Below are 13,225 nucleotides of genomic sequence, written 5' to 3' on the forward strand. Positions count from 1 at the left end.
GTGGGATCCTGGCTCACTGCAACCTTTGCCTCTTGGGTTCAAGCAATTATCCTGCCTTAGCCTCCCAAGTAGCTGGGTCTACAGGTACGTGCCACAATGCCCAGCTACTCTTTGTATTTTTAGCAGAGACGAAGTTTCACCATGTTGACCAGGCTGGTCTTGAACGCCTCACCTGAAGTGATATGCCCACCTCGGCCTCCCAAAGTGCTGGGATTACTGGTGTGAGTCAGTGCACATGGCCTGGACGGGATTTAATTATAAAGCAGAAGTACTTAAAACTATATGGTACCCCAAGACAAATTCATACAAGTGTGAAAACTAAAAAGATGCTACTACAAAGAAAATTGATGCAGGGACAAATGGCTTTCCATATAACTAAAAAAATAAACTTGGATCCTACCTTATAGCAATAAAAAAGTGAATCTGTGGAAAGATAACTGAAGCCAAAATTGTCAAAACCAAGTAGCAGCTATTCGGCCTAACCCTACTAGCCAAAGTGAGTACGGCTCCAGTCCCGTAGGCTTCAATTTATATTCCCAGCTTCCTATAAAGTGTTCAGGCCAACACTTCTGCCACAGTTTTTGAGTTGTCAAGTAATTACTGATCAAAATTTAGCACTGAGAAGCCTCATTCACTAGACAAAGAAAAAGGAGAACCAATTTTCAGGTCTTACAATCTTCTTATTCAACATAAGCATTTAACAAAAATTAGCAAAAAAAAAATCCAAAATTCCTGCCCAGATTGATGTCCACAAAATTTCATTAAAACCCGGATATTCTCTTTCTGTAGTTATTTCCCAGGTGTTATCTCAAGTTTAGAGGTCAGAAGAACAAGCTTATCATTTTGGGTAGTCATCATGTAAATAAACTCCTACAAAATTTATTGGCTCAAATGTTTCAATTTAGGGAATACAGTGTTTAGTGTCTTGAGTGCAGTGTCAGTTTTTAAGACGATAAACTGACTTCCAGCAATACCTTTTTTTTTTTTTTTTTTTTTTTTTGAGACGGAGTCTCGCTCTGTCGCCCAGGCTGGAGTGCAGTGGCCGGATCTCAGCTCACTGCAAGCTCCGCCTCCCGGGTTTACCCCATTCTCTCGCCTCAGCCTCCTGAGTAGCTGGGACTACAGGTGCCCGCCATCTCGCCCGGCTAATTTTTTGTATTTTTTTAGTAGAGACAGGGTTTCACAGTGTTAGCCAGGATGGCTTTAAAAGTTTATACTTTTCCTGTTTGTAAAGTAATGTATGTTCAAAGCAAAGAATCTGGCAAACAGAAAAGCAAAAGATACAAACTACCTACAAATTTGCATCTCAATTAAACACCAATGGGTTAAATGCCCTTCCAATCATTCAGAATAGTAGATTTGTTTTATGTTTTTTTTTTTTTTTATGCAGTGGCCTGATCTCAGCTCATTGCAGGCTCCGCCTCCTGGGTTCACGCCATTCTCCTGCCTCAGCCTCCTGAGTAGCTAGGACTACAGGCACCCACCACCACGCCTGCTTAATTTTTTATTTTAGTAGAGACGGGGTTTCACTGTGTTAGCCAGGATGGTCTCAATCTGACCTAGTGATCTGCCCACCTCAGCCTCCCAAAGCGCTGGGATTACAGGCGTGAGCCACCATGCCTGGCCAGATACATGTTATGTTTTAAACCAAGTTTGTAACATCTATTTAAACTCAAGTACTTAATGCCTTAAATGTCCTCATGGGAAGAGGTAAGGAGACAGGTGTGACTGTAAAGTGGTAGGACAGCTGATCATGCTGTATTTTGATTTTTAAGAGGTAATACGCTCAACAGACATTTCTAACACCTCTTCCCACCTCAGCCATGTCTCAGTGTCATGTCTTAGGCAACATCACGGCATCTTAGTGTTAATGTCAAAACAGCCCTAATATCCACACAAAGGTGTGACAGAATGCCACACATAGTGCTTTACACTTAATACATATGTAACCGTTACAAACAAAGGTGGCTCCCTGGCTCATGATTCTGACCCTTAACCTCTCCTCTCCTCCTTGAAGGGTTTCTTCTGGTAACAGATCCAGTTGCCTGGCCACAGTATAGTTAAATGACCTAGCCAGGCTAACCACAGGACCTGACTCCTTCTTGGCCTCCTGAGTCACAGACCTGGAAGGCTGTGCTCTAGGACTGCACTCAGTCACACTGCCCCCGACATGCAGAAGGCCACTTGCAGCTAAAAAGAAGGAGGCCAAGCAGAGACATACAGGTGAGAGGCAGAGCGCCCTGACAGTGACCAAGTCCCTGACTCTTCCTTGGCTTCGGTGACCCACCAAGGAATCCTCCTATTAGTCCCCTTTTCTGCTTAAGAAAATCTGAATTGGGTTCCTGATACAACCAGAATGCTTGGGGAACCAGGGAAGAGGGGGCTACAGGTAAAAAGCAGCTTCTAGTCTGCTGATGAGCTTCCCCTCTGTGGGTCATAATTATATATTATGAGACAGACCATACTATTTGAAAAGATACTTTTTAATGCCCCAGATCACAAAAACGTATAAAATATCAAAAAAGTACATATAAAATGTGTCACAGAAATAAATGATCACAATACAACATACATCACCACCACCTAGGTTAACAATAAGAACATGACTTTTAAAATTCCCTTTCAAATCCCACCTTTCCCCAACTCTTCAAAGGCAATCCCTATTCTTAACTTACGGTCCTTCCTTGTCCTGATAATTTAACCTCACGAGTATCTTTAACAATCCTTTGTTTATACTTCACTGTTTCTGAACTGCTTATAGGTGGAAAAACCTGACTTGCTTTTTTCTAACACTGTTTCTGAGATTCATCCATATGCTCAGATCCATTCATGCATCCAATTCCATTTCATTACTGAATAGTATTCCACTGGCATAGCAAACCATATTTCTCCACTCTACTCTTAATGGACATTTGGGTTCTTTCTAGGTTTCCACTATTACAAGCAATACTGCTATGACCATTCCTGAACATGTTTACTAGTACACATGTGCAAGACTATTTATTTAGAGAAGAGGTCAGTAAATATTTTCTGCAAAGGGCCAGATGATAAAGATTTTAGGCTTTTTGAGCCATGCAATGTCTGTTGCAACCACTTAACTCTAGTGTTGTACCATGAAAGCATCTGTAAGAGGTATGTAAATGAGTGACAATATTCCAAGCTTATTTTTGGACACCAAAACTTGAATTTCATATAATTTTCACATTATAAATTACAAAATATTATCTTTTTCCAACCACTTAAAAATGTTAAAAACCATTCTAAACTCATGAGTCATCACACCGACCCCCAATCTAAAGTATATATGTATGGTTGTTAGGTCACACAGTATGCATATTTTCAATATGATCAGATATCACTAATTTGTTTTCCCAGGGTGGCTGAAACCACCCACCAGATGTGAACTGTTACATCACTGGATGTGGTGGATGTGTTATATCGCTGACAACACTTACTGTCAGACATTTTTATTTTTGACAATCTGATGTAATTGGTATCTTAATATAGTTTTAATTTGCATTTCCCCACCATCTCTGACATTACTGATCATTCCACTTCCTCTTCTCTAATGTGCCTACTGAAGTTTGGTCCACTACTCTACTAGATGTGTTGTTTTGTGTTTTTCTTGTTAGCTTGTGAAGATCCTAATGTAGCCTTGTGTGAGTTAAATGTACTGCAATATCTTTTCCTACGGTTTTGGAGACAGGGTCTCCCTCTATTGCCCAGGTTGGAGTGCAGTGGCACAATCATGGCTCACTGAAGCCTCAACCTCCTGGGCTCAATGAATCCTTCCTACTTCAGCCTCCCGAGCTAGGACTACAGGCACACGCCATCATGCCCTCCTAATTTTTGTATTTTTTCTTTTGTAGAGAGAGGGTTTCCCCATATTGACCAGGCTGGTCTCATACTCCTGGGCTCAAGCAATCCTCCCGCCTCAGCCTCCCGAAGTGCTGGGATTATAGGTATGAGCCACTGTCCCCAGCCCTTTTCCCAATGTTAATAAAAAAGAAGTATCTTTGTTTGGGTATGGCGGCTAATGCCTATAGTCTCAACGCTTTGGGAAGCCAAGTTGGGAGGATTGCTTGAGGCCAGAAGTTCAAGACCAACATAGGCAACATAGCAAGCCCCCCATCTGTAAAAACAAAAAAAGGAGCATCTTTTATGGTTCATATTTTCTGTGTTTTAAGAAAATCTTCTCTATCTAGAAATCATTACAAACAATGTTTTAATATCTAAAAATGTTAAAGGTTTGCTTTTTCCATGTAAGCGCGGATTCAATGTCATTCCCTCCTATGGGGATAACCAGTTGTCAAGAACTATTTATGAAAAGCTCTCTTTAAAGGAGTGCAATACCAACTTTTTCAGAAGCCAAGTTTCTGGGTTTTCATATTCTCTTCTATTGATCTACCTCTCCCTATACCATACTGTCATCTTAACTTTTATAGTTTTATACTAATTCTTCATATATGGTAAAAATAAGTCTTCTCACCTATCACAACGTTTTCAGGAGTGCCTTGGCTACTCCTGACCTGTTAAGTCTTCCTCAAAAATTTTAGAATCAACTTTTCAACCCAAAAAGAAAAGTTGTCAAGATTCTGACTAGATTGAAATAAAAATATAAATAACTGGAGAGCTCTGCTATCTTTCTAATAGCATCGTCAAATTCATAACAATATTCTCTCTCTCCATTTATTTAGACCTTTCTTAACATCTTCCAATAAAATTTTATAATTTTCTTTTAAAGGTTTAACACAAATTTTGTTACAAAATACTTGTTAGATACTTTATACTTTTTCCTACCTGAAATGGTATCACTTTGTTTATTGCTGATTTATAGAAATGCACCTCTACTTTTATTTATTGATTTTAAATTCGGCTACCTTGTGAAGATTTCCAGTATTAACATCATATTGAACAAGCAAGGTGACAACAGGCATCCTTGTTTTATTCCTGATCTTAAAGGGTAGGTTTTAATAAGGCAAAAAAAAAAAAAAATGCAGTAGCTATGATTGATCATTTAATTACTTAAAATAATAATCCAAATACTGCAAAAGAAATCTAGTAGTTAAGGCCAGGAATGGAGGCTCACGCCTGTAATCCTAGCACATTGGGAGGCCGAGGTGGGCGGATCACCTGAGGTCATGAGTTTGAGAACAGTCTAGCCAACATGGTGAAACCCTGTCTCTACTTAAAACACAAAACTCAGACAGGCGTGGTGGCAGGCGCCTGTAATCCCAGTTACTTGGGAGACTGAGGCAGCAGAATTGCTTAAACCCAGAAGGTGGAGGTTGCAGTGAGCCGAGATCACGCCATAGAACTACACCCTGGGAGACGAGGGCAAGATTTTGTCTGACCAAAAAAAAAAAAAAAAGAAAGAAATCTAGTAGTTAGAAGTATTTAAATATTTATGGTGGAACAATTCTACAAATCAAACAAGCATAAAGATCACAAAAAGTAAGTTAATGTTGATGGGAAAAAGAGCCAAACTCAAGAGAAGTCTAAGAGAAGTTTAAAATAAAATTCCAAAAATGTTTCTCAAAATGATATCATTACTAAAAATAAATGCACAGCACCTAACTTTTATGTCTACTATATTGTTGCTCCTTAAAAAAACAAAGTTTCACTACAGGCATACCTCGGGTATATTGCAGGTTTGGTTCCTGACTACCAAAATAAAGCAAATATTCAGTAAAATGAGTTATAAATATTTTGGATTCCCAGTACAAATAAAAGTTATGTTGATACTATATAGTAGTGTAAGTACACAACAGCATTGTCTTTAAAAGTAATGTATATACCTTAATTTAAAAATTTTACTGCTAAAAAATACTACCAATCATCTTTGCCTTCAGTGAATCGTAACTTTTTTGCTGGTGGAGGGTCTTTCCTTAGTGTTGATGGCTGCTGACTGTTCAGGGTGGTTGCTGCTGGAGTGGCTGTCACAATTTCTTAAAATAAGATACAAATGAACTTTGCCACATCAACTCTCCCTTTCATGAAAGATTTCTCTATAGCATGCAATGCTGTTTGATGGCATCTTACCCAGAGTAGAACGTTTTTCGAAATTGAAGTCAATTCTCTCAAACCCCTTGCCATTGCTTTATCTAGTTAGGTTTATGGAGTATTCTAAATCTTTTGTTGTCATTTCAACTATGTTCATAGCATCTTCACAAGGAGTAGATTCTGTCTCAAGAAACTACTTTCTTTCCCCATCTGTAAGTAACTACTCATCCATTCAAGTTTCATCTTAAGATTGCAGCAATTCAGCCACATCTTCAGGCTCCACTTCTGATTCTAGTTCTCTTGCTATTGCCACCACATCTGCAGTTGAACTAGACTTCTTTCAAACTCCTATCAATGTTTTGACCTCCTACCATGAACCAGAAATGTTCTTAATGGCATTTAGAACAGTGAAACTCTTTTCTGTTACTTTGCTCAGATCCACCAGTGGAATCACTGTCTGTGGCAGCTATGTGTCGGTCAATGTGGTGGGAAAAATTGTAGAAAGATGCAAACCTTCTTGGAAGGCCGGGAGATTTTATAAAAGCTTCGGAAAAGGATTTGGCTGAAGGCAGCCAGATTCTCTTACCCTGTGCCTGAAAGCTTAGGTTAGATAACAAGAAGATGTAAAGAAACTGATCTAGATAAGTTAGTTTACTTAGGCCTTGGAACCTTGCCTTTAATCATCTGAGTGCAGGACTGCTCTGGGGGGGATGATACCATGTTAATTACCCACAAGTGTGTTGACTCAAGGCCTTTGTCAATATATCTGTACTAAATAAATGCCTGCAGCACCAGTTTATCAGGGCCACGGGTGCTACAACTCCTTACAACACCCTCCTTGGGATACATGAGCAGCCCCGGTCCCCTAGCCTGCTCTTTCACTGGATACCTGTGTCTGAGTGTGTCGCTCAGTAAGGGTCTGAGGGTCAGACCCAGCAGCTATGGCCTTATGAAATGTATTGGCCTTATGAAATGTATTTCTTAAATAAGACTTGACAGTCAGAATTACTCTTTGATTCATGGGCTGCAGAATAAATGTTGTATTTGCAGGCATGAAAACATTAATCTCATCGTACATTTCCATCACAGCTCTTAGGTAACTAGGTGCATTCTCAATGAAAAGTAATATTTTGAAAGGAATCTTTTTTATTAAGCAGCAAGTCTCAACAGTGGAATTAAATTATTTAATAAACCATGTTGTAAACAGATGTGCTGTCATCCAGCCTTTGTTGTTCCATATATACAGCAGAGGCAGAATAGATTTAGTGCAATTCTTTTTTTTTTTTTTTTTTTTTTTTTTTTTTTTTTTTTTTTTGAGGCGGAGTCTCGCTCTGTCACCCGGACTGGAGTGCAGTGGCCGGATCTCAGCTCACTGCAAGCTCCGTCTCCCGGGTTTACGCCATTCTCCTGCCTCAGCCTCCGAGTAGCTGGGACTACAGGCGCCCGCCACCTCGCCCGGCTAGTTTTTGTATTTTTAGTAGAGACGGGGTTTCACCGTGTTAGCCAGGATGGTCTCGATCTCCTGACCTCGTGATCCGCCCGTCTCGGCCTCCCAAAGTGCTGGGATTACAGGCTTGAGCCACCGCGCCCGGCAGATTTAGTGCAATTCTTAAGGGCCCCAGAATTTTCAAAATGGTAACTGAACATTGGCTTCAACTTAAAGTTACTAGTTGCACTATCACCTACTAACAAAGTCAGTCTGTTCTTTGACGCTTTAAAGTCAGGCACTCACTTCTCCTCTCTACCTATGCAAGTCTTAGATGGCATCTTCTTCCAATAGAAGGCTGTTTTGTCTGCACTGAAAATCTGTTGCTTAGTGTAGCCACTTTCACCAACGGTCTTAGTTAGATCTTCTGGATAACTTGCTGCAGCTTCTACATCAGCACTCATTTTTACGTTGTGGAGATGGCTTCTTTCCTTAAACCTCCTGAAACAATCTCTGCTAGCTTCAAATTTTTCTTCTGCAGCTTCCTCACCTCTCTCAGCCTTCACAGAATTGAAGAGTTAAGGCCTTGTTCTTGATTAGGCTTGGCTTTAAGGGAACATTGTGGTTGGTTTGATCTATGCAGACTACTAAAACTGTCTTATCAGCAATAAAGCTGTTCTGCTTTCTTATCATTTGTGTGTTCACTGGAGTAGCTTCCTTCAAGAACTCTTCCTTGCCATTCAGAACTTTTCAAATTATATGGCACAAGAAGCCCAGCTTTTGGCCTATCTCTGCTTTCGACATGCCTTCCTCACTAAGTGTAATCTTTTCTAGCTTTTGATTTAAGTGAGAGACACATAACTCTTCCTTTCACTTGAATGCTTAGAGGCCACTGTAGGGTTATTAATTTGCATCCTTTCAATACTGTTGCTTAGCAGAGTGTGGTGGTATATGTGTTGTATCTTAGGGAACAGGGAGATCCGAGGAGAGGGAGAGAGACAGGCAAACGACTGGTTGGTGGAGCAGTCAGAAAGACACATTTATTGATTAAACTTGCCATCTTGTATGGGCACAAGTTTGTGGCACCTCAAAACGATTACAATAACAACAACAAAGATCAAAAATCACCACAAAAGATATAATAATGAAAACCTCTGAAATACTCTAAAAATTACCAAAATGTGACATAAAGACACAAAGTGAGCAGATGCTGTTGGAAAAATGGTGCCTATGGACTTTTTCTGTGTAGGGTTGCCACAAACTTTCCATTTGTTGGAAAAACAAAACAAAACAAAGTAGTATCTGTGAAGTACAATAAAACAAAGCACAATCACATGGACATGCCTGTATTTTTGAGTCACAACTCATTTCATGCTCTCCAGATATTTATTAAGTCTCAGCAAATGATGTTCTTGATACTGCGTCAGGTATCACAGGTGGTACAAGCATGAAGGTAATGACCCACATCTAATCACACTGTTAAAACACCAATCTAAGAGACATGTCATTCACATTACAAAAGAGAAATATCAACTAAGGAAACCTGACAGGAAAAGAAACATCAAGATACGGAAGTTTCTGAAAAGGTTTTACCAGAAAGCAGCATATGATACAAGGTTTTGTTTGTTTAAAGTAAGTTTTTTCTACAGTTGTTTTGTTTCTGTCTCTCTTTGACCTAAAACCCTCTAATGGACTTTCCCTGTCCTTAAGACATTCTTTCCCTCTGGTCCATTTTGTTCTAAATAACAGTTATTGCAGGACCAATAACTGAGACAGTTCTCACTAAAGAGATTCCAGAGTCAAGTAAGACGAGGATATAGTTTATACTCTATTTGTCCTGGTAGATTCACATTGCCTATTGTCCTACTAAAGGGTCTGTAAAGTTTTGCAATAAGGAAAAGGAAAAGGAAAAGTAAGGGAATCTATTTAACTATGTTAACTCACAATGTCCCATTTTTAAGCATGGGATTGTCCTCATCCACTTTGTTGTTTTTGTATAACAGAAAGCAGGTTTCAATTAGCAATAAATAAAGCAGCAAAGATTGACTCCATATCCTAGAATCAGACATTCTTTAAAAAAAAAAAAACATGGCTGATGTGCTTTCTGCAAAACTGGTATTTCTGCAAATCTACAAATTCTGTAAAAAAGGATCCCATTGTGTTGTAAAGCCAATCACAAGGAAGACCTTCACAAAGTGAAGGTTAATTTTGAAATAACTGTCTTTAAGTTAATATTTTTGTATTACTCTTCAACATAACACATATCATTATATAATACAAATAGTTGTGGACAAAAATAGGAAATCCAAAAGTCACCCTAAAAGAAAAGAACCTACAAATCCCTAATTTTAAAAAAATCTACAAACTTCTCAGAGAAATAAAACTGGTCAGCTATTTTACTATCAATTATTGTTTATACATTTAGAATATCATATTATAAAGACTATATCTAGCATTAAATATTGCATTCAACAAATGCAACAGTATTTCAACTGTGTGAATAGAGTTAACACAGGAGGTCCATTTTACTTAGGTCGTGCTAATCTCTAGCAGATTCCTGGAGTCACAGCAATGACCCTAGCCAAACTCTGAGAACTATGTTCCTGGATTGTTCACAGTCACTTGTTAATGATCTTTTTGTGTGTGCTCCAGGCAGTGAGTCAGGATGTACCAGGCTGTCAGCATTGTTTTAAAGTAACCATTAAGATTTATGATGTATACCTGGTGTCTGGTGTGGGGTCCCAAGTTTCAGTTACCAGAGCTGGTCATATGGTAGGAATGTGCTTATGTGACTAGCTCCCTGTAAGAACTCTGGACTGTAACACTTGTGTGCTTCTCTGGCTGGAGACATCTTGCATGTGTCTCTATCACTCACTGCTGGAGAGAAAAGCATGTCCCTGTGATTCTCACAGAGAGAGGACTTAGAAGCCTATGCCTACCCTCTCTACCATTTACCTTCTTCCTGCATTGTATCCTTTGCTGTAATAAACCTGAGCTGTGGGTACAACTTTATGTTGCATGCATCCTTCCAGAAAATCAGTGGCAACTGGGACTTCACCACCCTCTACAAAACAGATTCCATTAAAGAATTTAGTTTGACATCATACCTACTTTTCTCATTACTTGTCAAAAGCTGAATGATCATAATCACAACTTCTTCAAATGAATAAATCAGCGTACAGGAAAAAAGTTAACAGGCATAAGACTGCTATCCTTAGAAGGACTTGGTTATCGAGATCGGCCCTTGGCTGGCATGTGGACACTTGAATGGTGAACAGTTTCCTACACTGATATAAAACTTTCCCTAAATGATAAATGTGATTCACTGTGCCTAAACTTTAGAAACAACATTGTTTGTATGAACACCTGCTTTCCTTCTGGGAATCTGGAATTTTGGTATGTGCTAGGCAGAAGATGCCTACATGACCAGCCTCAATAAAAATCTTGGGCACTGACTCTCTAATGAGGTTCCCTAGTAGACAACATTTCACACATGTTGTCACGATTCATTGCTGGAGGAATTATGTACATCCTGTGTGACGCCACAGGGAGGAGAGTCTTGGAAGCCTGTGCCTGTTTTCCTCTGAACTTCACCCCGTGCACCTTTTTCCTGTGCTGCAATAAATCTTAGCTGTTAGTACAACTGTATGCTGGATAGTGTGAGTCCTTCTAGCCAATCACTGAACCTGGGGTGGGTCTTGGGAACCCACACAAAATCAGCATATTAAGACAGAAGTAAGTGTCTATTAGGCCAAATGTTGAAATTTAAATATGAGTTCAAATTTCAGTTCCAACACTTTTTAGTTATGTGACTCCTTGCAATGTTACTATATTTGCAAAAACCTGAGCCTCTTCATTCCTTTAAATGAGAAAAACGTATCTTCCTTATAGTCCCAATTGCACTAAACTAAATGAGAAAATGAACAACACACTCATACATGACAGTACACACTTGGTAAATTTTAAATGGTATTATTTCTAGAGGCACCTTCTCAGATTAAATAAACAATTCTCATGTATACTTATGCAACAAGAACTCAAATGGTCATTTGGAACACTGCAAAGCCAAGCCCATAGACAAACTTTCACCCTGTATCTTCAACACTGGCTCTGGGAATGATTTCCAGATCACATGGCAGGATTACTGGGTAAGTTCAAGCAGGTTAAATCCTATATAACAAGTATTTTCAATTTCTGAACCTGGTCCTTATTTAGCCTTCAGATTGACCTCCCTAATCAGAAGTATGTATACTAATTAATTAGTATTGGGACTATGCTTTATTGTTACATTTCTCAAATTACTAAACTGGGATTTTAGTACAAGCCATTCTCTTGTTTGTTATGAGGCATAAAGTCCAATCAACATAATTTTTAAAACCTAAGAAGCTAGCTGTAAGATCAAACCCTAATGTAAGAGAAGGAGAGCCCTAAAGTCATTCACTCCCAACTATCAACTTACCCCAAAGTGGTTTTTCAAATGAATTCATATCCCAAATCCACATGTCCCACATCTCCTGTTGAAAAATAAATGTCCTAAAATCAGTTTGTTTCAGAATAACCCATTCTCCCCCCTTAGTCAGCCAACCTGTTCCACTTAACTGTAGGCAGCTACCACTTGATGCCAGGATCGTGCCTTATTCAGCTACTTCCCCAATACTGAGCACAGTACGTGGCACAAAATGTGTTGAGTTAATGTATATTACATGAATTAGTGAGTTAATAAATAAACTATTACTGAGATCCAACACCAAGCTCAGTGGAAATACAAAATTATCTCTCTCCCTCTTAGAAAACTGTGAGGATCTTAACTTTCCAGGTGGGAAGGCCAAAGACACCTACACAGCACTGTGGGAGACACTGTTCCTTACCCCACCCTGACATTTTTCATTGCATTGGACCCCCAGCTGAGTTCAAGTGATTCTTCTCTGCTAGGCCACCTATTCCTGAATGGTCCAAGCCAACCACGGTCATTCCATTCCTCTAGCTAATACAAGTGACAAAATCCTGACTGATGGGACCCAAAGGGAGGTCTGCTAGGAAGCATTCAGAAAAAGTTATATCTCTCACAGAGATGTTGAAGGAGAAACTACACTTTTCAACCTTTGGTTATTGTTGGAAAGTACAGCAGTAGTGTATGCTTAGAAATAATGTAACCATCTTGAGGCCATGAAGGAAGTCATCACCAACATGCCATCACTGACATGCTGAGGATGACAAATGGAAAAAATAGAGAGCACACCGGACGCTCATGATTTCATGGAGCCAGACCAACCCTAAGACCAGACCTCCCCACGTCTGAACTTCTTGTTATGCAAGATGATAAAGCCCTCACTGATTTAACTGCTGCTACAGTGGGTATTCTGCTACTACAGTGAAAAGCATCCTGACACACCAATCTACAACCTACAATTACTGATTTATATAGGTATATATCCTGTGAAGAAAAAAATGAAGATACAAATCAGTGGAGGACCTAAATTAAGGACTCTACTTTTATAGGAGACTGCAAAGAAGCAGAAGGTCAACATAAACTTTAAGAGCTACAAACTAGAACCTGGTATATGACCTGCTCATCTCAGACATGGCATTACTTAGTCTATCACAGAATCACATATCCCTAATTCACTCAGACTTTCTCAAATATGTGCAAAACACTACACTAAGCAGTATGATGCACACAAACATAAAAAATGTTCAGTCCCTATCCTCAACGAGCTTGCAATATAGAAGGAGAGATAATAAAGTGAGTTTGCATGTCACTTCACAACTTAAATCTTTGCAAAAGATGCCAAGAGT

At 39.3% G+C, this 13,225-nt stretch overlaps 1 protein-coding gene across 2 annotated transcripts in view; it reads right to left on the reverse strand.

Annotated features, from left to right (window-relative positions):
* Positions 1-13,225, reverse strand: part of GALNT1 (polypeptide N-acetylgalactosaminyltransferase 1) — a 125,687-nt gene that overhangs the window by 68,181 nt on the left and 44,281 nt on the right. Inside the window, exon 1 of one of the 2 annotated variants that reach the window (XM_033177963.1) lies at positions 11,889-11,923. The exons of the other annotated variant lie outside the window; for it this stretch is intronic. The gene's annotated coding sequence lies outside the window, so the exon portion shown is untranslated. Of the gene's footprint in view, positions 1-11,888; positions 11,924-13,225 lie in introns of those variants that run through there. 2 annotated transcript variants of the gene reach the window in all.

The sequence above is a fragment of the Trachypithecus francoisi genome, unplaced genomic scaffold (genome assembly GCF_009764315.1).
Source record: "Trachypithecus francoisi isolate TF-2019V2 unplaced genomic scaffold, Tfra_2.0 Lachesis_group19, whole genome shotgun sequence".
Lineage (NCBI taxonomy): Eukaryota > Metazoa > Chordata > Mammalia > Primates > Cercopithecidae > Trachypithecus > Trachypithecus francoisi.